The 27,877-nt window shown below is 46.1% G+C and overlaps 1 protein-coding gene across 5 annotated transcripts in view; it reads right to left on the minus strand.

Moving 5' to 3' along the window:
• Nucleotides 1-27,877, minus strand: part of MSANTD3 (Myb/SANT DNA binding domain containing 3) — a 1,043,106-nt gene that overhangs the window by 377,641 nt on the left and 637,588 nt on the right. The gene's annotated exons all lie outside the window — the stretch shown is intronic.

Raw genomic sequence — 27,877 nt, forward strand, 5'->3', positions numbered from 1 at the left:
TTAGGAGACCTGAAGATGCTGCAGGAACCCCCATCAGTTAAAGACAAATCTTCATGAACAGACCATCCACTACTCAGACCAGAGCAGCTGAATACCGGCAGTGGGTGCAGAGGTCCCCTGATGCCTGTGTCTTGCCCTGGAAAGGAAAACCAAGGGAGTTGCCCAGATTTTCCCAGTTCCAGCAGGAAGTTTAGCGTAGAGTTGCTCTGGAGTAGGGTCTGGACTATCCTTATGTCCCTCCTGCAACCATGGACATAATTGAGAACTCACGGGGAGAGTGGGAGGATGACCTGGTCTGGGAGTATCTACAGGTCTCCAAGCCATTGCTGGGGCCAGAACGTGAGGAGACCTGGGCCCGCTTTAAAGACATTTGTAAGGAATGGCGGCTGGGGAGGACCATCTACAAGGACAGAGTGATGGTTTCCAAGGTGGGACAGCCTGTGAAGAGTCACTCTGTCTCCATCAGGAAGGAAGGGAGGTGGCAGGAAGAGATTACCCAATCCACACTTTTATGTTTGAGAGGACTGTTGGAGGTACAGCCATCATAAAAGTGGTCACATGGACTGCTGGAGAGTTGCAGTGTGAATGTGTATCACGTACCTGGTGATGGAGGCCAATGGCGAGAAAGGGCTACCTTTGTGGCTAAGTTACAGAACCCCCTGAGGATGAAAACAGGAGAGGTCAGGCCCAAAGTAGCTGGACTGTATGCAGGAGGTTCCAGAGTACAGCTGGTGTGCTAGAGTAGAATCAGCAGACAGGTGGCGCCCGTGAGGTGTTGAAGGATTCAGATAATGCTGCGACTGGAGCGTGGTCAGAAGGAAGCCTAGGTCGTGAGCCGGGTTGGTATCAGAGCAGACGTGGTCAGGTGGATAGCCAAGGTCGAATACAGGAAGCAAACAGGAGACAAGTCAAGGACAAGCCGGATCGGTAACAGGAGACACAGGAACAGGAATATCACGGAGATAACACACTGGAGGAGACGAAGATCAACCAGCAAATGCAGACACTAGCAGACTTCCTTATATAGGCCCATGTGACCTGCTGGTATAGATTCTGGGTCCTAAAGTCCTTTTCCTGCCAGAGATGCTGGGTCCTAAAGTCCTTCTCCTGCCATAAGTGCTGGTAGAGATGCTGGGTTCTAGAGCCCTTCTCCTGCTGTTGGATACCTGACAAAGTGTTTCTTCTTCCCTGACTTTGCAGGATCAGACCGGCCTGCCACCCTGTTGTGCCCAATGGATGGACCCTTTTCCTGTTGCAAGGACACTAAGGGTGAAGTCTATTTCATGAACTAACTCTTAAGGGGCCTGTTGTTCAAGGAGGGGTCCTCCCATCAGGAAATCCAAAGAGGACTGTTATTTCTTTGTTGTTGCCCTCCTGACAGAACTATAGGTGAAAATGTATTTGAAGTGACTCGTGTGCTTTGATTGTTTTTGTTCTGTCGGTAGGATTATAACCCCCTTCTGACAGAAAGTTTGTAAAGTGTACAGGTAGCTGGTAGAATAGGATGCTTGTTGTGTTGTTTTCATAGACCCCTTCGGACGGGACGGCTGTCTATCGATCTCCAGCTGGAGTTATGGATCCTGCGGACGGAGGGGAGATGCTTTGGTCTATTGTATTTGAATAATTTTCCCTGCATATACATTGCAGGGACTTTTAGTTAGGAATGCAATGTATATGCTGTAAATATTGAACAAAATAATCTTCTATATTTTTGATAAGTATTTATTTGTACAGTATATATGCTCCACATTAAATTTTATTTCCTTTTTCCCCACCAATTGAATTTATGGGATGCCTATGCACCTGGGCCCAGGATCTATTTTTCAATTTCCCAGCTAAGGGGCCAGCTGAATTTGGGGGGGGGGGGGGTGAGTGTAGTACCCTCTAGTAGTGCGCTAGAGGGAATAGGTCAATTTTAAGCAGGCCTGGCTGGTTTCTAGGACTGTTTGTTTTCATTCTGGGCTGGGAGTGGCTCAGGGTAGTGCTGGGTGGCTCACATGTGGTGTCATCAGGACCTCCCATTTCTTTCCAGTGGCTTCTGGTGCTTCTGGAAAGAGAGGTGGGAAGGGAGGTGGAGCCACCTAGGGTGTTTGAGGAGCCCTGACCAATCTCCAATCTGGATTGGCAGGGGGCAGGCCTCCTTAAATACCCAGGGTCAGCCCAGCTGGGAGGAGTCAAGTGGAAGATCTGGATTGAGAGGGTGCAGAGGCTGTAGGGGCCTTTGAGGGAGCTCCAAAGTCTGGGGGGGTGACTTTGGGCCTGGGCTCGGGTGCAGTCGGGACCACCTTCAGGAACACATGAAGAGGTCCCTGACCAGAGGTACAAGAGAGAGCAAGGAGAGGACAGTGGGAGAGAGCACTGTTAAGAGATTCCATGGAGGACAACTGGTCACAGCCAGGAGGGCTGGTGAGTGAGGCACAGTCAGGAGGACTGGGGAGGCACGCCTGAGAGGACTGGGAGCTTGCAATGGGTGCAGAACCAGAAGTGTGGACTGTGGTGGAAGGGGCAGTGGAAAGAGGCATCTGATCTGCAGCCAGGAGGGCTTGCAGGGCCTGAAGAGGGCTAACTGGGATCAGTACCCTTAGTTAGGGCAGCTAGCACAAGGACTTTCCTGCTACACCATTGGGGCCCGCGGTCCCAGCCTGCAAAGGGCATCTGCTGAGGCCTGGCTGAGTTAGTGTCAGGCCTAACCAAAATGGTGCTCAAGTGAAGGTAAATTGGGTATATGGTGCTCCAGGAGGCAATGCCCTTAGTTTGTAATAATGTACATTTGATTAGTCAGTCTTTAGGTAAACAAACAAAGTTGAACCACGGTAAGGGGGTGATTTAAAAAGAGGCAGTCATCCTCAGAGTGCAGCAACTCTGCAAAACGTATAAAAGAAAAAAGGGGGGGGGGTTGCCTCTCTAAGTGTAGTATTAAAACAGTATAATTTATTGCACAAGATTAAAAACACTTAAATGATATAAGTGAGAGTCATGCTCGTCATAAGTATGTAGTCCTGGCAGTTCTAATATTCAACAAAACATCACACCAGAACCTTTCCCAGTTACCCGGATCAAGGAGCCTGTGGGATGCAGTAGAACTGCCAGGACTACATACTTATGATGAGCATGACTTCCACTTATATCTTGTAAATGTTTTTAATCTTGTGCAATAAATGATACTGTTATAATACTACACTAATGCCGCGTACACACTGTCGGAAAAAAGACAGATGAGATTTTTTCGTCGGAAAATGCGACCGTGTGTATGCTTTATTGGTCTTTTGCTGGCGGAATTCCAGCCAGCAAAAGATTGAAAGCATACTCTCAATTTTTCAGTCTGGAAAATTTCCTATCCAAAAATGGGATCGTCTGTGGCAATTCCGACGCGCAAAATCCCTACGCATGCTTGGAAACAATTTGACGCATGCTCGGAAGCATTGAACGTCATTTTCTCAGACCGTTGTAGTGTTGTACGTCACCGCGTTCTTGACGGTCGTAATTTCAGCAAACTTTTGCGTGACTGTGTGTATGCAAGGCAAACTTGAGCAGAATCCCGTCGTAAAAGCCGTCATGTCTTTTTCCGATGAGAAAACCGATCGTGTGTACGCGGCATTAGAGGGGCGCCTCCCCCCCTTGTTTCTTTTAAACAAATAGTGCTAGCTGTTCCTGGGGAATCAAGTGATGTGCTGGAGGTGACTAGGAGTAACAGTCTGCAGCAAGTGATATGCTGGTGGAGTGAGGAGTGAGGAGCTTCAAGCAAGTTTGTGCAGGAGGAAGCTGAAGGAGTATGGGGGCCATCCAAAAACCGATGGCTGTTTTTTTCTTATCCAAGCTTGGCATCCCATAGCTCCTATCCCCATCCAAGTTATACCCCTCAATAAGAATAAAAAAGTTCACTGACTGCTTTATGTCTCGGAGTGCCTAAGAGTGAATATAGGACTAGGCAGGGTAATAGACAAACCGCAATTCTCAGCAGCCCCTACGGGGGTACCGCTACATATACTAATATCACAAGATCAAATGACCCAAGTACTACTATCTAAGCGAGGATGGTATTTACTACCTAATTACAAACCGAAAATATGATAGAGTGCTGTGGGGATGCCATCATCCCTGTAATAGGGCGTACACACGGTCGGACTAGGATTTTTTCTGACGGATGTTGGCTCAAACTTGTTTTGTCTACACACAGTCGCACAAAGTTGTCGGAAAATCCGATCGTTCTAAACGCGGTGACGTAAAACACGTACGTCGGGACTATAAACGGGGCAGTGGCCAATAGCTTTCATCAATTTATTTATTCTGAGCATGCGTGGCACTTTGTCCATCGGATTTGTGTACACACGATCGGAATTTCCGACAACGGATTTTGTTGTCGGAAAATTTTATCTCCTGCTCTCCAACTTTGTGTGTCGGAAAATCCGATGGAAAATGTCCGATGGAGCCCACACACGGTCGGAATTTCCGACAACACGCTCCGATCGGACATTTTCCATCGAAAAATCCGACCGTGTGTACGGGGCATTACAGTATAGACAAAAGTGCCCTTTATTGGTTGGGACTATTGGAGGCAAAAAATATCAATTGCATTTATAAAAATATATACAACTTTGTTAATACAAATACATAGACATATAAAATCCCAAACAAGCGGCTGATTAGCATATGTGTACACATAGTTATACATAGTCAGGAGACCTTGACCATAATAAAGAAAGTGCCTAGGCAAACAACGCATTTCAAAATAGGGCTTTATCGTTCTTCTTCAGTGGTGCCCCCAGTTCCCGCTACTGGGGCCACCAACTGGCAACTGTGCAGGTATATTCAAATATTAGCTGGCAAAAAAAATATATATATATATATATATATATATATATATATATATATATATATATATAAAAATCTCGGTATATATTTGTCATTAGATTTTATGTGATCATTGACAACAACTGCTGCACTTATGTCTCCTGTCAAATAAGTGTAGGCACCCAGATACTTGGGTACAACTACTGAATGAGCGTGCAATATTCCACTTTATCATTTGGATCAATAACACAAGTTGTTCATTCCAAGTAGACATAAAAAAAGAACATCCAACCATAACAATTTGAGGTTGCCAACATCCCTTGTTTAATTTAGAAAAGGAGATACCCCCCAAAAAACTGGGACTTTAACAGCAACAAAATATAAATATACAATATAATTTATTTAACAAAATATACATATATGCAAATATGAAATATCAAACCACTAAAAATAGATAATGATAGTGAAATTCCCATATGGTCCAGACGGCCCAACGCGTTTCAGAACGTCCCTTCGTCAGGGGCAATAGTCAGGAAGGAATTACACTGTATGATCAAGATCAAATACGTTAATGAGTAACAATAATTTCAATAATTTACATCAGTTGCTTATAATAAAGAACATACAGCATAGAGATTGCATAAGAAACATACCCTGAATGGTCATTATGTAAGTTCACTGCTGAACTGGGGGCAGCAATAGCATCGCAGACATACACCACCAATGTCACAATTTGTTGTACCGGGTGGGTCACAAGACATCCACACAAGTCCCACGCTAGGGCAGCAAGGAATGGCGCACAGGTAAATGTACACTCAAATTATATAGAGAAACTCTCCAGAGTGTGTAATCTGGCAAAAAAAGTAAGGAAGGTATTTTATATATACGATGTATACCAGACTGCTCCATTTCCAAAGGATTTCTTCCTTTACCAGACACGGGTCGAATAAAAGAACAAAATACAATTACATATACATAGGCAAAAAGAGGGATTAGCCCATAAAGGGCTTGATGAAGCCAAAAATGTACCTTTGGGTATATTTGTTTCAAAGGTCAGGCATGTAATAAGCCAAAGACTCCCTCTGTGTGGATCCTCCGGCGTCAGATGCATGCACCCGCCATCGTGTGCAGTGACAGGGTACACACAGCTGGCGCCGGCTTTTTAAGGGGTATGAAAGTGCCATATGGCAGGGTGACGTCACCACGCATCGTGTTACCATGGCAACACGCCCGACGCCACCATGCCAGCGTCCAAACAGTGCTTTTCTCACAGTGCGGGAGACAGTATGGGAGGAATGTAAAAGCGGTTGCGTTAGCAACCAATAAACAAAGGAGCCGTAAAGGTAAAGATAAAACTGAAACAGAAGCCCTGTTGTATGCATGCCCGACAATGCAGCCATGCGAATGGAGCAGGGACTTGTCCTGCCATCTGCGAATCAAAAGTGCACCAAAAATGCCACCATGGGGACCCTGGGTGATGACTGCACGGGCACCCCCCACAGAGCCAAACAAAAACAGGCGGCTCTGTGAAAACGATGTCCTGCAGATACCACCCACCAGGGCAGATACACGACCCATAACAGCAGGCAAAGTGTCAAGCGCCATGAAATGACGCTCCAGGCACAAGGCCGCAGGTCGGCCGCAAACAGAGGCCTCCAATGAAACGGGGGCCTCCTGCACCAGGCAGGATGAGATGAGTCCCACAAAGAATGGTGTAAGGGTCCACAATGCCGGCCAACAGACAGACGGAAACCCACATAAAACAGGCAGAGAAATGCAAAAAAACGATTATACACACATGCACAAATATCCTTAGTGAACATTGTATGTATATAATCAATTATACATCAGATCAAAAATCCCAATAATAGCAACATAACGTTAGATGAATTATCCAAAGAGACATAAATATGGATCAACTGGAGAACTACTACGTCCATATAACATGAAAAGAACGCACCCAGCAGCAAAGGGGGATGGTAGAGGGATGAGATGGCTAAACGGTGGATGCAAGGGTGAACGACTGTAAGTCACTCCTTCTCACATCCACCTGAGGAGAAACCCTCGAGGAAGGGTCTAAAACTAAGGTGTTCATTGAGTCTGGGGGGTGAGGTGGCCCCAAGGTCAGCAATCCAGCGTGCCTCCCGTTGGAGGAGGACCTTGTTCCAATCCCCACCCCTCGGACTCGGATGAATCCTATCCAAAATCAAAAATTTAAGTTTGGGAAATCTGCCTCCATGTCTATCAATGATATATCTCCCCAAGGGGAGCTCTGGATTAGCAGTCTTCATTGAGGTAAGGTGTCTAGATGATCTAATATAGAATTTCAGTTTCCTTTTGCTAACATAAAATTGATGGCACTGACATGTCAAGAGGTACACCACCCCCTCCGTTTTACAATTGAAGAAATGATGGGGTCTATACAGCCGTCCATTGGGGAGCACTACATCCTGCCTGATGTTCATGTTCATGCATATAGAGCAGCCGCCACATGTAAAAGTACCCATCCTCTTGCAGGGGTCCTTGCAGAACTCCCCTACAAACTGACTTTGGACCAATTGGTCCTTTAGTGAGGCAGCCCGTCGATATGTAATAGCTGGCCTTTCTGACACATAGGGACTTAGTAGAGGGTCTATGCGCAGGAGATGCCAGAACCTACCGATTATTTGCCTAACTGCTTTGTGTTCATTATTGTATTTAGTGATCACTCTGGTGACTCGAGGATCACTTGTTTTCATCTTGTTGCCAAATAGAAGCTCTCGTCTAGACTGTCCATTGGCCCATTTGCAGGTCCCTTTCAGACAGGTATGAGAATACCCTCTCAATAAGAGCCTATCCCTTAAAGCGCCAGCCTCCTGTATGAAACAATCCTGACTAGAACAATTCCGTTTTAACCTAAGGTATGGAATTGAGCGTAGGAGAGGCTGGGGGTGTAGACTAGAGGCATGTAAAACTGTATTTCCTGCTGTTGGTTTCTGATAAAGTCCACTTGAGAGACTACCATCGTTATTTTTGGTTATGTTAACATCCAAAAAAGTAATACTAGTTTTACTGAACTTTACCATGAACTTTAAATTAAATTCATTTTCATTCATGGCGGAAATACAATCCTCCAGTTCATTCACAGAACCCTCCCACAACAGCAGGATATCATCTATGTAGCGGAACCAAGCCGCTACATGATGTGTATGTGACTTAAATGATTTGTCGTTCAAAATAGACTGCTCCCACTCCCCCAGGTACAGATTGGCGTACGATGTGGCACAGGCTGTCCCAGTCGCCACCCCCTGTGCCTGGAGGAAGTGGGAGCCGTCAAAAGAAAAAAACAGTATAGTATAAATTCCAAAGCCATGATGATAAATTCATGTAGCTTCTTGTCGTCTCTGTGTGTTTGGGAGGTCACATGTCTAATGGCCGCCAATCCCAAATGGTGGGGGATAGAGCTATAAAGGGCTTCTATATCTATGGCAACCAATAGAGCATGTTGGGTTATATGGAGGCCTTCCAGGTTCTGTAGAAGATGTATAGTGTCTTGTACATATGACGGTAAACTGACTACTAAGGGTCTCAAATGCGTGTCCAAGTAAGTACTTAGATTTTCCGTGATTGCCCCATTGCCAGAGACAATAGGTCTGCCCGGTGGTGACAGTAGGTCCTTACGGACCTTGGGTAGGCAATAGAATGTGGGAGTCTTCGGATATTTAGTCCATAAGAATTCCCAAGTATCCTGATCCACGATTCCTTGTGCAAAGGCACCATCAATTAATGCATAGAATTTGACCTCAAATTTAGAAACACGGGCTCTTGAGATTGGTTTGTACCACTCTTGATTGGATAAAATTTTGTTACACATCATTTTGTACTGATCATTAGACATTATTACAATGTTACCCCCTTTATCAGAGGGTTTAATTGTAAGAGAGTAACATTTCTTTAAATTGTTTTGGAGGAAGCCAGTCCGTAAGAGGCAGTGAGGTATAGCCTCCAGACTCCCGCAGCCGCCGTCATCTTGCCGCTCCGAGGCCTCCCAGGGGAATCGCCAAATGGACGGATCTGGAGGTGAGGGGACCCCCATCCGCACTCACAGACTGTCCCCCTGCAATCCTAGCACGGTCCGGAGGCTCCACCAAGCTCCGGGGACGCCCGTAGCAGCCGCGGTCTGGTCCGGCCTAGTGCAGCCTAGTAAGGCCTGCGGATCCCCACTCTCTCCTGAAGCCCTATCCCCGCTGAGGGACATCGTGATAGGCCCGGCCCATATCTGACCGCAGGCCTCCTTCCCTCATCTGTGTCCTCAAACCCCCTGGTCCCTCCCAGGGCCTGGGATACAGCCGGAGATTGCCTGCCTGGCTCAGCCAAAAGATTAGGTAGCTTGGTGTGCCCCACTAGCTGCTGCCTCTGCCACACTGTCCTGGACCTTCTACACACAGGCATCCCTAATACATCATCCATCATACCTGGCCTCAGCCTGCTTGTTACAGTGAGGGAAGAGGCTACAAGTGATTATTGACTATCCTACAATACCCGGCAGGCCATTTCTTCACGGGACCACTTCTCCCAACCATCACCCCCCCACAAATACTAAACAAATCCACAGGGCTACTGACTAACGGCCCCATCATATCTAACAAAATCCTTTCCCTTGCTATGTAAACCACTGCCTATGAGGGGCGCATACGCGCGAGCGGGGGTAATGGAAGTCTGATCCCTCCGTTCCGCGCTGTCGGAAACCGTTACCCGACCTAATACAACATAGACAATACGAGGAGGGGAACACTGTACCTCACAGGATAGAGGAATACCTGGAGCCACAAGCGGTGATGTACCGCTCCACAAAAAATTAAAAAACCGGCAGAGCAACAGCATATCTCCAGCCCCAGCCAAAAGCAAATCTAAAATGGCGCCCAATCCTCCTGAACCTGATGAGGACACACAGCTCTCTGAACTGGGACAGGAATCTCCCGCCGAAAGTCTCCATCTCTTTCCCATGGACCATGTAAGTCCTCACCCTGCTGACTCTGATGCCATGCTAGCCAAGTTCCGCAGCATTGTTAGAGATGAGATAACGGCGGCCTCCCGAAAGCTGTCCTCAGATCTGGTCCGCGGCCTCAAGGAGATAGGCCACCGCACCAATCAATTGGAACACCGCATGGACTTGGCCACCACTGTGTTGGAAGGCCATGAGGAGGAGGTAGACAGAATGTCCGCAGAAATAGAAGCTCTCAGAGATAAATTAGAGGACGCGGAAAATAGGGCCCACAGGGACAACTTTTGTATCCGCGGCATCCCCGAAACGGTCACTGAACTGCAGGGAACGGCCACAGCTTTTTTCCAAGAACTGGCCCCTGAGATTCCGGAGGACAGGCTGGAATTTGACCGCATCCACCGGTCACTGGCCCCTAAACCCTCCGAAGGTCCCCGAGGGACGTTATCATCAAATTCCATTATTATAGGACCAAGGAGAAGCTCTTACAATCTGCCCGAGAGCAGCGGGATATCTCCTTCCAAGGCAACCCCCTCCAAATATTCGCGGACCTCTCGCCGGTCACCATTGCCAGGCGCCGAGGTCTTAAGCCTTATCTCCAAGTTCTACAACCCCATCAGTACAGATGGGGGTTCCCCTTCAAACTTTCTTTCTCCCATCAGGGACGCCAGTTCCATGCCACCTCCCCATCAGGCCTAAAACAGCATCTCCAGGATCTGCAACTAGACATCCCTCTGTCCCAACCTGATGCCCAGGTTTCACATTCCCGACCAGGCCCCGCCAGACCTCCTCGTCAACCTTCTCAAGCATCACAAAGATCACAATCTGGATACCAGGCGCTTCGGGACCTGCAGGCCCAACGTTTCCAACAAGCCAATAACGGATGAAAGTCCCCATCCTCCCTTGATGTGCATTTCACTTGTTTTTCTTTTTTTATGGTCGCTTACCCGGTGTGTTACTGACTGTTCTTGTTCTAAATTCCAACCTAACTTGAGGAGCCCAGCAGCTTGTCTTGGAGGACGTCCACCTGCCGTACCTTTGCCCTATTGAGTTGACTACTGCTTGGCTGGGGTGGGCGTTGCCCGACTGTAGACTGCCCCGCTTGTGAGATGGTGGTCCTGGGCATGGACCACCCCATATGGGGTCCCCTGTTGGGTCTCCGGCACTGGTATGCCCCCCAAACCACTTCTACCATGCTGGTGGCTCTCGTGGAGTGGAGGGGTCATCAGGCGTAAGACATCACTTTCAAGACCTGTTGGGGTGGGGGGAGAAGGGTAAATGGTTTTAGGCTAGGGACACGCCTCCACTGACTGTTATGTAGGTTGGTCGTTTTTGATTACACACCGAGGCCCTTCACCCCTGTTCAGTGGAGTGATAGGGCTGGCGCTTTGACTTTGATGTGGGGTCCCGACCCGCCTTCTGGGGTGGATGGTCTTGTGGCTGTCGCCCCTGGGGGCGGGGGGGGGGACTCCCGCATCTACACCTTCAAATTTCAATAACGCATTGAGGTTCTCATACTGTAATTCATTTTAAGCTACTTATATTGATGCTATTTCTAAGTATTGTTTAAATTCTTTTTCAATTTTCTTTATTAAAGGTTTTGCAAATTATACAAAATGGCATGAACAATCAGTCAGCAATCATATTTTCTGTCAAATGACACAAACGTGTTGTACAGAACACAAAGAAAAAGGGGAAAAATAAAAAATAAATAAAATAGGGGGGGTTAACAGGTGAGTATTAGTACGCTCTGTAAACATAAGGACACTAATGTTGACCTGTCCTTAAAGGGTCTAGAATAACATATCTAACACATTCCATATATCATTAGTGTTTATCCCAATGAAAAATAAAAATAAAAATAGAACTAAAAAAATAGAAAAGAGAAAGAAGATAAATTTGCCCCGTAAGCGGAGTACTCTTAACTTCTTGGTAATTTTTAAAAATCAAGTTTTAGTACCTTTAGTATATCTCAGTATCAGGGCCCTTGGTGCCAAAGGAGGTTAGGCCTTTAAAGTTAGTTTACCTTGTTCCTCCATCGGGGCCAAGAAAGGAAAGGCTCCATAGCACTCCACTTGTATCCACAAGTAGAGTCTTTTAAACATAAAAAGAGAAGAAAGGGAGGGGAGACGAGAAATGGTTTAAAGTAAGGTTAAGAAAAAGGAGGAGGATAGACAGGAGAGAAAGAGAAAAAAGATAAAGGTCCAGAATCCAAGAAAGAAACCGTTTCCCTCGGCCTGGGTCCCCCACCATACAGTTATTGAAATTATGGGGCTTGTAGGTATTTGATCCAGGGGGACCACACCCTGTCAAATCTGGCCTGTCTGTCTTTAAGGAAACTGGCCAATTTTTCGTTGACCATGATCCAAGATATTTTATTCTTTACCAGTGCAGGGTTGACCACTGGAGTTTTCCATGCTCGTGCTATTGTGATTTTAGCTGCTGAAAAAATAAAGAAGATGAGAGTTTGGAGATGTCTAGGGGTCCTGTCCGGCAAATCTGCAAATAGCGCTGTCTTAGGATTTTTAGGTAGATTTTGTCCTGTCACTGAGTAGACCAAGGTGAAAACTCTGATCCAGAAGCGCTGGATCTTGGGACAGGACCACCAAACATGTAACATGGTACCCTCCTGCCCGCATCCTCTAAAGCAAAGGGGTGAAGTTCCGGGGTACGTCCTCGCCAGCCTCGCCGGGACAAGGTACCACCTGGACAACACCTTGTAGTTTCCCTCCACCAGGGAAGTATTGAGTATTCCCTTATGCACCATGGTCGACCATTTCCCCCATATCTCCTCCTCTATAGTCTCACCTAAATCAGATTCCCATGCTATTTGGTATGAAGGTTTGGTCTGTTGGGTATTGAAGAGGGCATAAAGCTCAGAGATCCCTCCCCGTGACTCAGTTCTGCGTAAGCATTTATTTTCAAACAAAGTCCTAGTAGTTATGTCTATCAGATCAGTAGCTAGGGATTTGATGAAGTGAATGATTTGGTGTAGATGGAAAGATTCCGTCTGTGGCATCTGTAATGTCTCTCGTAAATAAGCCTGTTGCCTGATCCCTTTGTGGTCTATGAAGTGTGCTATCCTGTAAAGGCCTTTGTTAACCCACCACGTGAATTGTTGGGGATTTTGTCCTGGAGGAAAGTGTGGGTTATTGAGTATAGGGGCTACAGGAGAGTGAGGAGACCTCAATGGGTGTATTTTGTTCACCGTGTCCCACAGACGCAGGGAATGAGATAAAGAAGGGCACAATATGGCCCGACGTTCTCTTGTCGGGAGCCACAGCAGGAGGTCTATTGGTAATGAGGGACTGGCCTGTGCTTCCAACCGAACCCAGTCTGGTTGGTATGTTGTAGAAAAAATTTGGTAAAGTTGTACCAGTTGAGCCGCCCTATAATATTTCATGAAGTGGGGAACTCCCAGTCCCCCCCTCCCTTTGGAAATATAAAGAGTGGAATGAGCCACTCTACATCCCTTACCACCCCAAATGTATTTATATATTAGCGACTGAAGTTTTTTAAGGAATGCCAATGGTATCGGGATCGGTAATGATCGGAAATAGTAAAGGATTCGGGGGAGTACCGTCATCTTTATGGCTGCTATCCTACCCATCCAGGAAAGATCATGTGACTGCCAATTCTTTAGTTTTTGTTCAATAGACTTAAAAAGCGGGATATAATTAACCTGAAGTAGTGTAGAGACATCCCGAGTGAGCTTAATTCCCAGATAAGGGAGTGCTTGTGTGCACCATTTAAAGGGAAACGACTGTTGGATTGCATCCCGTACCGGGCCAGGAAGGTTTATGTCCAACGCTTCAGATTTAGATTGGTTAACTCGTAGACCAGAGACAGTTTCAAATCTAGAGAGTGTAGCTAATAGATTGGGTAGAGTTGTAATCGGATCTGTTACAAATAATAACAAGTCATCGGCGAAAAAGGCACATTTATGAATCCTGCCGCCGCTAGGTACACCATGAATGTTGGGGTTGGCACGGATAGCCGCTGCCAGTGACTCGATCGCCAGAACAAAAAGGAGAGGCGAGAGAGGGCATCCCTGCCTGGTTCCTTTCCTTATCTGTATAAGATCCGACTTGTATCCATATGCAAGAATGTTGGCCGAAGGAGTAGAGTATAATGTGCAAATAAGGGTCATAAATTTAGGTCCGCTGTTCCACTGTTTCAATGTATGGAAGAGGAAGGGCCAGGAAATAGAGTCAAAGGCCTTGTGAAGGTCCAATGACAGAAGCATTCCTCGCCTATCGCCCATCCCATCCCAATTAGAGCGTAAAATAGAAATCAGATCAGTGGCCCGTCGAATCTGGTCAGCAGCTTGTCGCCCCGTGACAAATCCCACTTGGTCTATATGGATATATTGTGCCAGAAATGTATTAAATCGGTTTGCATAGATTTTTGTGAGTAGCTTCAGGTCGCTATTGATCAATGATATCGGGCTATAGTTTGCCACCTCACTATGATCCTTATCTGGCTTGGGGATCAGACTGATGTGGGCTCTATTAGAATCTGTATCAAGCTGCTCCCCGTCACGAAGGGCATTGAAGAATTTTAGTAGATGAGGTGCCAATAGTGGAGCAAATTTCTTATAGTAAGAGGCTGAAAAGCCATCCGGCCCCGGAGTCCTGGACGCGTTAGCCTGTTTTATTGCAGCCAATATTTCTGTTACGGTGATGTCTCCTTCCAAGACCTCACGGTGAGAATCTGAGAAAGATGGTAGGGGCACGTCTTTAAAAAAGTCATCCAGGGCTCCGGAAGGGGGGGCCTCCTGTGTAGAGTATAAGGAGGTATAGTAGGAGTGGAACAATTTTGTGATGATTTGCGGGTTCTGTGTCAAGTTTCCATTAGGCTGTCTGAGTTTTGGGGGTACCGTCCGACGGGTCCTAGGCGTAAGTCTGCGAGCCAGCATAGTACCAGGTTTATCCTTCAACGTATAGAAGGAAGCCTGGGTCCACCTAAGGCTTTTTTCGGCTTTAGTTGTCAGGCAAAGGTTTAATTCCGACCTAGTGGAATCTATTTTGTCTCTTAAGTCTAGGTCAGGTCGCTGTTTGTGCTGGGACAATAGATCATTTAATTCCCGTTCTTTTTCCTGTATCAATGAGTTAGAATGTTTCTTAATTCGGGACGCTATTTGTATGAGATATCCTCTAATTGTGGCCTTGTGAGCAGCCCAATTGGTCACAGGGGAAGTATCTTCCGGATCGTTCAATGAGAAATATTCCTTGAGGTGCTGCTCCACATCAAAACAGACGGAAAGGTTGCTCAGAAGAGAATCGTTTATTCTCCAGGGAGCTGGACCTCTAGTGTCTCGTAGAGAGTCACACGTGGTCCAAAGCAAGGAGTGATCTGACCAAGTTACTTCCCCTATTTTACTGGCCCGAAAAAGAGGAACACTTGTGGGGTTTGTGAAAAAGTGGTCTATTCTGGAGTAGGTATTGTGGACATGGGAAAAGAATGTGTAATCTTTCCTGGATGGGTTTAACTCTCTCCAGACGTCAATCAAGTTATGATAATGTAACATTTTGGCTAATTTAGATCCAATTTTAGGGAAGTGTCGTGGAGCCGATGAGGGCCTCCTGGTTTTGTCAAAAATAGAGTCTAGGGCCACATTGGAGTCTCCTCCAAAGAGAACAACTCCTCCTAGGTCAGGGGACACAGTGTGCAGTAGTTTACGAAAAAAAGGTAGTTGGCCTATATTGGGTGCATAGTAAGAAATTAAGGTGACGCGGGAGCCTTCTAGGTGACCTATTAATGCTAGGTATCTGCCCTCTGGAGCACTAATTTGTTTCTCCAGTGAAAAGGAGACCCGTTTGGAAAAACATATTGCCACCCCCCCAGTCCTACCCGGGCCGTTCGCTAGGTAAAAGTGGGGGTAGTAGTGGTGTAGAAATTTAGGATGATAGTTCAGAGCAAAGTGCGTTTCTTGAAGGAAAAGCACATCTGTGTGTAGGGATTTGTAGTGTTGAAAGGCCATTCTGCGTTTAACTGGAGAATTAAATCCCTGAACATTATGTGTAACAATTTTAAAGGGGAGGTCTGTAGTCTGGTTCGCCATGGTGCACTCAAGAAGTAACAAACTCACTCACCTATGCCCCAGAGGACGGCCGCAGGATTGTCCAACTGGCGAAGTTCACTTAGTGGTCAGGACCCAGGACCGAGGGACTCCAAGGGAGATATTTAAGAAAAGGAAGAGAGAAAGGAGAAGAAAGAGAGATAGAGAGTAGAGATGGAGTTTACAACCTGAGTAGGTACTGTTCTATAAAATGGAGCAAACAATATTAGAACAAGTCACTTAGATTATTAATGATAACTAAATTGTAATAACAAGGGGAAAGACAAAAAAAAAAAAAAAAAGGGGGGGGGGGTTGGAAGGGGGGTATAAGCCCCTTGTCGTCAGTAACAGCCTTGGGTTAGACCCAAGGCCAGGTTTGATCCCAGTCTCCTCAACAAGGAGGGAGAACAAAATCAAACAGGGCAGATGACAACCGCCACCGGCCATTAGAACACCCTTGAACCATTAACTGTAGAACCATGTTTTCTTTTTAACAAGGAATGGTAGTCCCTTTGTTGTTATACACAATATTGAAAGATAGTGATTGTTTGTAAGGGAGGGTTTACCTCTTTCTGTAACATAACTGTAAACTTAGGAACCCTCAATGGTTCTAACTGTGATTCTAACTGTGAACCCGCCCTAGGATCAATTAGGGAAATTAGCGACAAAGAAAAAATTTTCATCATCCCAAAAGGGACCACGACAACCGTCGTCATCAGGGAGGTTGAGCCGCGAGCTTGGCCTTGCTTCTTGTGGAGCGCCGCACCTGGGATAGGGGGCTCTGCAGTGGCACGCTGGTTGGAGGTTTGGATTGTGGAGTATGGGGAGAGCCTCTAGGTTCAGTGGAGATCAGGCCCAGACTTCTCAGCAATGTTTCGCCATCAGGAAAGGTCGAGAAGGCGTGTTTCCTGTTACAGTAGGTAAAATTCAGTCGAAACGGGAAGGTCCAGTGATACTTTATGTTGTTAGCAATGAGTGGTTGTAGCAGTGGTTTCAACGCTCTGCGTTTTTGTACGGTGACAGGCGAGATGTCGGCAAAAATCTGGATAGAGTGCTCTCTCAGGTGTAAGTTCGCGATCTCCCGTGCTTTAGCCATCACTCTTTCCTTCACCTCGTAGTAGTGAGGTTTTACAATGATATCTCTTGGTAGACCATCGGGCCGAGGAGCAGTCAGGGCCCTGTGAACTCGATCTAGTTCCATTCTGTGTGAAGGAATATCTGGAATAAGGTATGAAATCAGTTCCTTGACAATAGCCTCAGAGTCTGTGAAACTTTCAGGGATGCCACGGACCCGAAAGTTGTAGCGGTGAGACCGGTTCTCCAAGTCATCAATCTTGTTTAAGGCGTCATCGAGCCTTTTGTGGATATTCTCTATACAGTCAGTATTTTGGTTGGTCCTCGTAATAGTATCATCCAGCGTGTTTTCTAATTTTCCTATGCGGGTACCTAATTCTTGGAATTCACGTTTGAGGTCAGAGGTTATGCGTGTAGTGGCCTTTTCCAGGCCTTGATCAAGCAATGCAGAAAATCTGGCTAAAAGTATAGGATCTCCGGAGTATTCAGCGGGTGGTGGAGCCACCTGCACATTGGATGTATAACTAGGGCTGTTATCTGGGCTCCCCTGGCTGAATAGCATGTCCCCCAAAGCCCTGTCCACATCAGATTGTGAGGAGAACATGTCCCGTTCTGGTGATAGTGAGGCTGCTTGGGAGGTCGCCTTATTTGCCTCTCCTGCCAAGCTGTGAAATAAAGTAAAGTATTCTCGGGCTGTGTCTGCGGGGGGGCTGCTGTTTAATTGCAAGCCGCGCTGCTGCCACCGCCATCTTGGTATTTCAGGCCCTCTCAGGCCTGTGTCAGAGCGGCAGCTGGGGGGGGCTAATCTGGCCTACCTCCGCCTGTGGTGCTGGATCTCAGGGCTGCTGGTGTCCGAGGGCTGCTCGTTGCGGGTTACTGGAAGCCCAGGTAAGGAGGAGCGAACGGGTCGGCGGGTAATGTAACTGAGGCCGCGGCTTCCGGCTTTCCCCAGTCCCCGCTCCAGCGGCTCTTGCGGCTCCCGTGGGGACAATTTCTGTTCCGTCCGGGCCGTGAATCGGGTCCCCGGGGTAGCGGTAGTCTGGGCGGATGTTTTTCACCGGCGGGCGGGATCGCTAACTGTCCGGGTGAGTGACGAACAGGCCGGTGTGGAGCGGAGCCGAGACTTCACACGTCCGCCATCTCAGCCTCGCGCATGCGCCCTTTTGTATTGTTTAAATTCTATGTTCATTTTGTTTAACTTGATTCTATTATCTTCACTATAGGTCGGTGGTTCCGACGGACCACTGCTCCCCTCAAAAGTTGGCACCTGGCTAAGATACTTGTCTTGGCTACGGTCCCACCCCACTGTGGGCCCTGTTGCCCACGACGTGATACGTCAATGTACACACTACATACTATTCTCCGAGTTCTTCTCGGTATTCCTATATCTTATGTTCTTTCCTATTTTTACTATTCTTCTCTCTCCTTTCTCTCCCTCTCCCTTTCCCCATTCCCTCGGACCCTGGGGTGTGCGGATGGAGTAATCCATAACGTCACATCTCAGACCCAATGACCCTTCATTGGTTGTCCCTGAACATTCAGGGCATGAATTCCCCCCAAAAACGGGTTAAGGTTTTTAACTACCTTAAGCAACAAAAAATAGACATTGCCTGTTTGCAGGAAACGCACTTTTCTTCCTCTTCCTGCTCCAAATATTTCACGGCAAACTATCCCCAAGTCTATATGGCTAATGGTCCCACTAAACAGCTATACTTAAATCAATCCCATTTATCTGTAACAAGCAGATAGCTGACCCTAATGGTAGATACCTTCTCCTGCAGGGTTCTGTTCAGGACAATGAAGTAACTATTATGACTTATTACGCCCCGAATGACAATCCGGGCCCATTTCTGTCTCATGTCTGCTCCTTGTTGCAGGTCCACCAGAGAGGCACCCTCCTGTTGGTGGGTGATTCTAATATGACGCTCAATCCTGCCCTTGATAAATACCCAGCGGATCATAAAGCTCCCTCCCTTGCTTCAAAAAAAGTTTTGCTAACCCTACAAAATCTTGATTTAGTGGACCTATGGCGAGAGCTTCATCCCATGGGCAGGGACTACACACACTATTCCCATCCTCATCACTCCCATTCTAGAATCGATCATTCGTTTGTGTTACGGAAACATCTCCCTTTAATAGAATCGGTCTCGATTTTAGCAGTCCCTTGGTCAGATCACGATCCTGTTCTAACCGTCTGTCGCTCCCTACATAGCAAACCACAACATGCAACATGGGTGATGAATGACTCACTCTTATCCTTCAAACTGATCCTTAGTGAAATCCAAGAAGCTTCTGCAGAATACTTTAGACTCAATACAGGTTCTGTCTCGTCCCCAATAACACTATGGGAGGCTTATAAAGCTGTCCTCCGGGGTCGCGTTATTAGAATAGCGTCCCAACGCAAAAGAGAAAGGATTCAGGCCCGATGCAAGTTAGAGCAGGACTTGGAAGACCGGTCGGCGGCCTTTAAGTTAACCCCCACCCCTGCTAATCGCAGATCTTTAGACAAAACCCATACAGACTTGGATCTATGTCTGACGGACGAAGCGGACCATTCCTTACGTTGGGCCCGCCAGAAATGGTATGCTAAGGCAAAGAAACCCAATGCTCAGTTGGCCAATAGGCTACGCACTTTTACCCCGAAATTTACCCCCATAACCTTGCGCACCCGCCATAACATCCTCACAGGGAACCCCCAGAAGGTCTTGGAAGAATTCTGCCATCGCCTTACAAACTTTACTCCCCCCCAAATCACTCTTTAATGCAGGGCCTGAATGCTTTCTTAAAAGAGTTCTCTACCTTCCCTATCCAAATCCCACATCTCCCTAATGGACCGAGATATACAGGTCTCTGAGGTTCTTCAGTGCATTAAGGAACTGAAAGTGGGCAAAAGACCAGGCCCAGATGGTTTTGCTGCTTTGTATTATCGAAAATTTGCAGAGGTTCTGGCCCCACACCTAGCAGCTATGTATAACTTGGTCAAAGGAGGTCACACATTTACACCAGATTTGTTCACTGCCAACATAGTAATGATCCCTAAGCCAGATAAGGACCATTCTTCCTGGGCAAATTTTTGGCCAATCTCTTTAATTAATATTGACATGAAGATATTGACGAAAATTCTGGCCAATCGCCTGAACTACTTTCTACCACGACTGATAAAAAAGGATCAGGTGGGGTTCGTCCCCCGTAGGCAGGCGGGAGATGCTATTAGACGACTCCTCCAGATCCAACATATAGCTCACGAAAAGTCCCTAGAGACAATGTTTCTTTCTTTAGATGTCAGTAAGGCCTTCGATACCTTATCCTGGCCCTATTTGACACAGGTCCTCACTCATTACGGTTTTGGCACCTCCTTTTTGAGCTGGGTCTCAGCCATATCTCGCTCCCCCCAGGCTAAAGTGCGTTACTATGGATATGAATTGCCTATTTTCCCTATTAAGAGGGGAACACGTCAGGGATGCCCGCTCTCCCCACTTTTATTTATACTAGCACTTGAACCCCTGGCAGAGGCCATACGCTCTCACCCAGATATATCAGGAGTAGAAGTAGCAGGCACCGCGCACAAATTGTCACTGTTTGCGGACAACATTTTATTAACCATTACTAAACCCAGAATCTCCCTTCCCAATTTATTCTCTCTCTTAGACTCCTTCGCCGCATTCTCAGGCCTTTCAAGTTAATCCGGCAAAAACTAAAGCGATGTCTATCAACCTTCGGGCCCTGGAACTAGAATCCCTACAATCGGCATTCTCATTCCAGTGGTTAACCTCATTACCCTATTTGGGTATTAAACTTACTCCGAGATACTCGGGATTATACCAAGCCAATTTTCCCCCGCTTTTCCGAAAGCTGGAGGCTATACTTGCCTCTTGGTCCACACTCCCAATATCTTGGTTTGGCAGAATAGCGACAGTACGCATGACGTACCTCCCTAAATTACTCTATTATTTTAGAGTTCTGCCAGTCCATGTGCCCCCCCCCCCATATCATTCGAATACACCAACGTAAAATTATGCAGTTTATATGGGGCCCTAAGAAACCCAGGATCAAGAGGCAGGTACTTTACGCGCGCAAAATCAATGGTGGCCTTTCAGTTCCTAATTTACGAGCATATTATACGGCTGCGGGTATTGCCCCAATATCTCACCTCCATGAGAAACAAAAAATGCCACTTTGGGCCACCATGGATTTAGTTGACGCACACCCAACACCTCTAGCTTCTCTTCCGTGGCTTCCTAAAGCACATCGCCCCTCTACCATAGGTCCCTGTCTGGCTCACTCCCTTAAACTGTGGGATGTGGTCAAGTACTCAGCAGGCCTAATTTCTCCTCATCTCCCATTACTTCGCCTCCTCCACTGCCCTTTATTTCAACCAGGTTGTGATAATCCATTGCAGTTTAAATGGTGGTCTGATAACGGCTTTACAGATATTCATTCGTTATTCACCCCAACCAAGATCATCCCTTTTGCGGCTTTAAGTTCCTCACATGATATTCCCCTTAAGGAACATTATAGTTATCTGCAAATCAGGCATTTTCTCCAACAGCTTACAAAATCCCAATCGGCCCCCTTTACCATGACCCCATTTGAAAGTATTTGAAGATCGCGCCCCCAATCCTCGGGTCTGATTTCCCTCATATATATTGCTATAATTAATTCCAAGACGCCACCATTGAGACCTTATCATCTTCAGTGGGAGGCCGAACTCGGAAAACAATTAGACCCGGAGGATTGGCAAGGTATGACTACTATGCTATCCAAATGCTCTAAGAATGTTCTCTTCTTGGAGAACGCCTACAAAGCCTTCTATAGATGGTACTATACCCCGGCTAGATTAGCAAGCTTCATCCCATCTTATTCCCCCCTCTGTTTTTGTGGGTGTTCACAGGACGGCACGATGGCGCATATCTGGTGGACCTGCCCCAGGGTTTGCAGATTATGGGTCAGAGTATACGCACTACTACGCAATCTTTTTAATACCACTATAAAACGGGACCCTTTTGAGGCCCTCTTATGGAAACCAATTGCAGAACTTCTTCGTCCTGAACGCCAACTAGCAGCACATATTTTTACCGCAACTAAATTGACCATAGCAAGGGCCTGGAAAACTCCGAACCTCAGTTTTGAGGCAGTTAAAAATTGTGTGAATGATATCATGGTAAACGAGAAACTTACGGCCATATTATTGGACACGCATGATAAATTCCTCAGGATATGGCAACCCTGGGTGACCCATAATCGTCATCAAGATTTGACCTAACGCTTCTTTCCTTATAATGAGCCTCCGCCCCCCCCCCCGCCCCAGGGTCCCCCACTCCTCTTTTCCCACCCCCCTCTCTCCCACTTTCAATTCCTCTTTCCTTTTTCTTATTCAGGCCCCTGGGCTTAAGTCTACAGAGAAGGGATACTTAAGGTAGCGAAGAGGAGGGAAAAAAAAAAGAAAAAAAAGAAAGAAAAAAGGACAGAGAAAAAAAGATTACTTCATACAACAAAGCTACGTTATCTTTTTTGAGGTTAATCAATTTAATTTGATTTTGTTTCTGTTTTTTTTTTTCTTTTCCTTTATCTATGCAATGTTACGTATTACAATAACATCTCGCTAGACATCCTTTAAATGTTCAAGAGTGTTTGCAAACATAATATTCTGTGTTTGCAGTTTACCGCTAGGTTAGTAAACACGAGATGAAGACTCTTCTTAGTATGTCGCCTAGACTCGGCATTGAGCGGCCTGAGACCTGGCTTAAATCTTTGAACGTCAGTATTACCTGCCGGATACCGGCAGCTTTATATCTGTTAATTCTAGATGTATCCATCACTGTTTGTGCTATTCTGTCGATATATATTTTCAATAAAACTCTTTGTACAAGAAATTTATTAAAATAACACTCTCCTCCACCATTAAACTCACATCTCAAAAAATCACATCAGGCAGAGAAACACAGCACAGCAGATTGTCACAGCAAAAACTCCAAACGAAAGAACCAGCGTATGGTGGTCACGGCGGACCCAAGAGTACACTCTTTGATGACAGTCTCACCCGTCCCTTGGAGCCGCTTCCCCACTTCCTAGTATGGCGCTCTCCGTCACAGCGTATTACGTCACACGTCATTCGATTTCGATTAATCATGGGATTGGCTGTACGGCTAGGCAATCTCTCCTTTATACCAACCGCTCTCATTACGGGTGGACATATTATCACTGCGCTTGTGAACTCACTGTGTCCCCGCTCGCACCATAAGCAAGTATTACATTGCAGCAGAGCGTTAAACACAGACAAAGATAATATTTACAATGTAAATAAAAATACATGTTTATGTGAGCACGATAATTTGTCACATACTAAAAATATACCCCACAACAAAAATCAAGCGAACATATTATCCCTATTTGGTAAAATAAGGTGAATTAAAACTGAGAGATATCACTCTCTTTAAATGAATGGTTGGACGAATGCATACCCCTAAAAGAAAACTGGCAAAACGCAAAGTGAATTTGCTTCACCAGCTCAATGGTTAAAATTGAAATTAAACTGAAAGTAAAAATAGAAAAAAAATAGACATAAAAATAGAAATAAAAAATGAAATATAAAAAAAATAACAAATATATTTATTTTTTAAATCTAAATAGTAGCTTATCTTAAACTATAAGGGGGTGTGATCAATAACGTGCCACTGGGAGTCCTATAAGTGACAGCACCCCCATAATGATCTCACCCCCTTATCTTACTGGAGACTGATACACTTCCAACAAAACAGGGAATGAGGTTTCCCCCAGATTGAAATGCTCAACAGTCCAATAATCTCAGAACATCTCACTTTTAATCCCCAACCAAAAAACAATTATTCTTTTTCTTTTGTTGGAAGGGCATCACAGAGTAGGCCTCCAATCTATATATGGGGAAGGAGGGGGTCAATAGTTGTTAATAAAGCAATTGAAGTCCAATTCTATGTTTAAGCCTCTAGGAAAAAGACATTTTAAAAGGAAAATCCACCGAGTTTCCCGTTGGGAAAAGTCTCTCACCCGGTTTGAACCCCTCCAGGTCGGATATTCAATGTCAGTCCCACAAAACTGGAGTAAACTGGGATCCTGATCATGTTTTTCTTTAAAATGGAGGGACACACTGTGGTATTTAAATCCATTTATAATATTGGTAATATGTTCGGATATGCACACCTTTAGAAGTCTCTTAGTGCACCCCACGTAAAATAAACCGCAGGGACACCACATAAGATACACCACATACGAGGAGTTACAAGTAATAAAATCTCTTATTTCAAGGGTTTCATTTTCATAATTGGTAATGCTCTTCATACCCCTATTACTAGTCCTCACTGTTCTGCAGCTTACACACTTCCTGCATGGGAAAAATCCATTTAGATCTATTTTTATTGAGGGATGACCAGGTGGATCAAGAATCTTTTTCACCACCCTGTCTCCGAAGCTAGGGGCTCTTCTATATATGAATTTAGGGTATTCTGGTAAGACTTCACTCAAATGTCGATCTCTACAGAGAATATATCAATATTTTTTAAAAATCCTCTCAATCTCTTTATACTGGCAATGGAAACGCGATATAAACCCCCACTGGTGTTGTTCATTAGAGGCGACACTTTCTTTTTTCTTCAAACATTCTTAGCCACTTGTTCTATAACCTCATTTAAGGAATTTTCCTGGTACCCCTTTTGCAGGAATCTCTCCTTCAATATATTGGCCTGTGAGAAATACTTTTCCTGTTCAGTGCAATTTCGACGGACTCTCAGCATTTGTCCCTTAGGGATGTTCTTAATCCAAACAGGGGGATGACCACTCCTGATGGATAAGAAGCTGTTTCGTTCCGTTGATTTGAAGTACACACACGTGCCTAAAGAATCACCTCTTCTTTCAATTGTCACATCCAAGAAGTTGACGCATCTGTCACTGATCTGAGACTCCAGTTTGATGTTATTTTTGTTGATATTCAGATACCCCAAAAACTCAACCACAGATTCCCTAGACCCCTCCCAAATAAATAGGAGGTCGTCTATGAACCTGCGGTAGAGTCTAAGTTGGGGCAGTCGTCTACTGAAAACATATCTGTCCTCCCATTCCACCAAAGCAAAGTTATTACACTTGAAGCAGGCTCTCTCCCCCAGCCTAAGATGGGAATCTACAAGCCGCTGGGGAAAGCCCCTGTGATTAGGTCGCACGGTGCCACATGCTTCAATCTGCTGATCAAACAAGTGACTAAAAAGTGGCATGCTCGTGTAATAATTGTCCACTTACAAGTGGTACCCCTTTCTGAATAAGGGTGACACCAAGTCTCACACAATCTTGCCAGCGCTTCCTATGTAGTCAGGGCAGTTTGTCGGCTGTATGTGGCTATCTTTTCCCTTGTAAACCATAAAACAACATGTATAGCCTGTGGCCCTGTCACAGAGCTTATACATCTTGACCCCGTATCTGGCACGCTGGCTGGGAAGGTACTCTTTGAATGACAAGGGGCCAGAAAACTTAATCAGGGACTCATCAACACAGACAACTTGATGGGGAGTAAACAAGTCTGAAAAACGTTGATTGAAGTGGTTTACGAGGGGCCGAATTTTGTAGAGCCGATCGTATCCAGGGTCTCCACGAGGACGACAGAGTTCATTGTCATTGAAGTGCATGAACCGCAAGATCTGCTCGTATTGTGCCCTGGTCATGGAGGCAGAGAACAAGGGCATATGGTGAATTGGGTCAGTGGACCAATATGACCGCAACTCACTCTTTTTAGTTATGCCCATGTTGAGGGAAAGGCCCAGAAAGAGCTTAAATTCGGAAACCATAATTGGTCTCCAATTTCTGGCAAGGGAGGACTGGGGAATAGTGGCGATATGTTGACCAGCGTACAAATTGTTTTGGTCCACAATAGATCTGTAAAGATCTTCGGTGAAAGACAGCGAATAAAAATCAAGTGATGTAAGATCAACTGTTTCCACTTGAATGCCAAGTTGGCCAGTGAATGGGGAAAGTACTGGTGCAGCAGAAGTGGTGAGTTAGGAATGGCGAATGCAGCAGGAAGGGCACTATGGGCATGACGGGCCTGTGTTCGTCCTCTTGGTGGCAGCGGGACACTACTTGTGCTTGCCACCTCACCAGCTTGAACTGCACTTATGGGACTTGCCACGTCACCACGTGATACTGCAGTACTGGATTGACTACGACCAGGGTGTACTAGGTCGCTGGTGCTTGCTAGTTCACCAGAAGAAATAGCGGTGCTAGTACTGCTCTGCTCCATACGAGGGACCTGCGGTTCTTGCACATCAACGACAGAAGTAGTTCGGGGTCTGGTACGCCTGACCTTGGCAAGGGACCACAACTCCGTTGTCAGAGCTATCTGTCATTGAGCCGCTGTCCTCTGCAGGATCGTATTCTGAGCCTGAATCTGACAGTTGAGTGACTTCCTCTTCACTATCTGTCATGCTCAGAAACGTGTAGGCCTCTTCACTAGTGTACCTTCAATTTGCCATTTTGGGCTCTAAATTTAGTGGTACACTAGTGAGACTCACAGGTAAAAAAGCTCCTGACTGTTAGTGACTGTATCAAAACGCTACCAAAAAAACTGTTAGCGATCGCAGGGATCAGGCCTGACTCTGCAAATGCTGCAGTTATGTGTGTTTAGTGTTTGTAAGTGACAGTGATCGATCGATACTGCACTTGGGTGGGCTGGGCGGAGAGGCAAAACGCAGGTGCTAGCAGGTATCTGGGCTGATCCCGCTAACACTGTGTTTTTGGAAACCCTAAACTGCTGGGGACGCTAGTATAGATCTGATCAGATCAGATATTGATCCGTTCAGATACTATACCACTAAGGGAGGTGTATGCTGCGTGCGTGGGTATTACCGTTACTGGCACTAACCTGACGCTACCTGGGGTGATGCAGACCCTATCTGACCCTAAAACCTAACTTGTATCACCCGCCGGGTGATCAGGTGGTTAAATCTTTATTAGGTAATAAACGGCGGGTGCCCTGACACTATAAAGAATAAAATAACTAACCAGCATCACCGTAACAGTTATACGGTAATCATTCGTGAAAGGGTTAACTAGGGGGCAATCAGGGGGTTACCTTTACTAGGTAGTATATGGGGGTCCCTGACGCTATATAACGCTGACGGCGAACCTAAATACTTACCTCCCTTAATAGCGTCACCTGTGACACTAATACAGCGATCAGAAAAACGATCGCTTAGTGACACTGGCGATGGGGGGTGATCACGGGGTTAAACCTTTATTAGGTGGGGTTAGGGGGGTATCCTAGACCTAAAGGGGCCTACCACTAACTGCCCTACCACTTAGAATGGTCACAAATGACACCAATGCAGTAATCAGTAAAAAAAAAACTGCTATTGGTGTCACTGTGACAGGGGGTGCAGGGGGGGATTGGGGGTGATTGTGGGGTGAAAAGTGTGCCTAGAGTGTTCTACTGTTAGGGTAGTGTTGTGCAGACTTACTTGATGTCTTCTCTCCTCGGCGCCAGAATGAAAAGTTCGACACGAGGAGAGATGACATCACTTCCTCTGCCGCTGTTTACATTACAGCAGCAGAGGAAGATTGTCATTCGTTGAGAGCGATTGCGAGGGGGTGGCCACGAATGAGTGGCCTCCCCCTCAGCACGGATCGCTCCCCTAACGATGCGCCCCCCGCCCGAGGGAAGCAACTCACATATCAGATACGTGATTTTGCGCCTGCCCGTGCCATTCTGCCGCAGTACATCTGCGTTAGGCAGTCGGCAAGTGGTTAAAAACACTGTCACGGCACACGATGGCGGGTGCATGCATCAGACACCGGAGGATCCATACGGAGGGAGTCTTTGGCTTATTACATGCCTGACCTTTGAAACAAATATACCCAAAGGTACGTTTTTGGCTTCATCAAGTCCTTTATGGGCTAATCCCCCTTTTTGCCTATATAGCAGAGCTTATGTCTGTAGAGGATGAACCCCTCTG

The sequence above is a fragment of the Aquarana catesbeiana genome, linkage group LG05 (assembly GCF_042186555.1).
Source record: "Aquarana catesbeiana isolate 2022-GZ linkage group LG05, ASM4218655v1, whole genome shotgun sequence".
NCBI classification, from domain to species: Eukaryota; Metazoa; Chordata; class Amphibia; order Anura; family Ranidae; genus Aquarana; species Aquarana catesbeiana.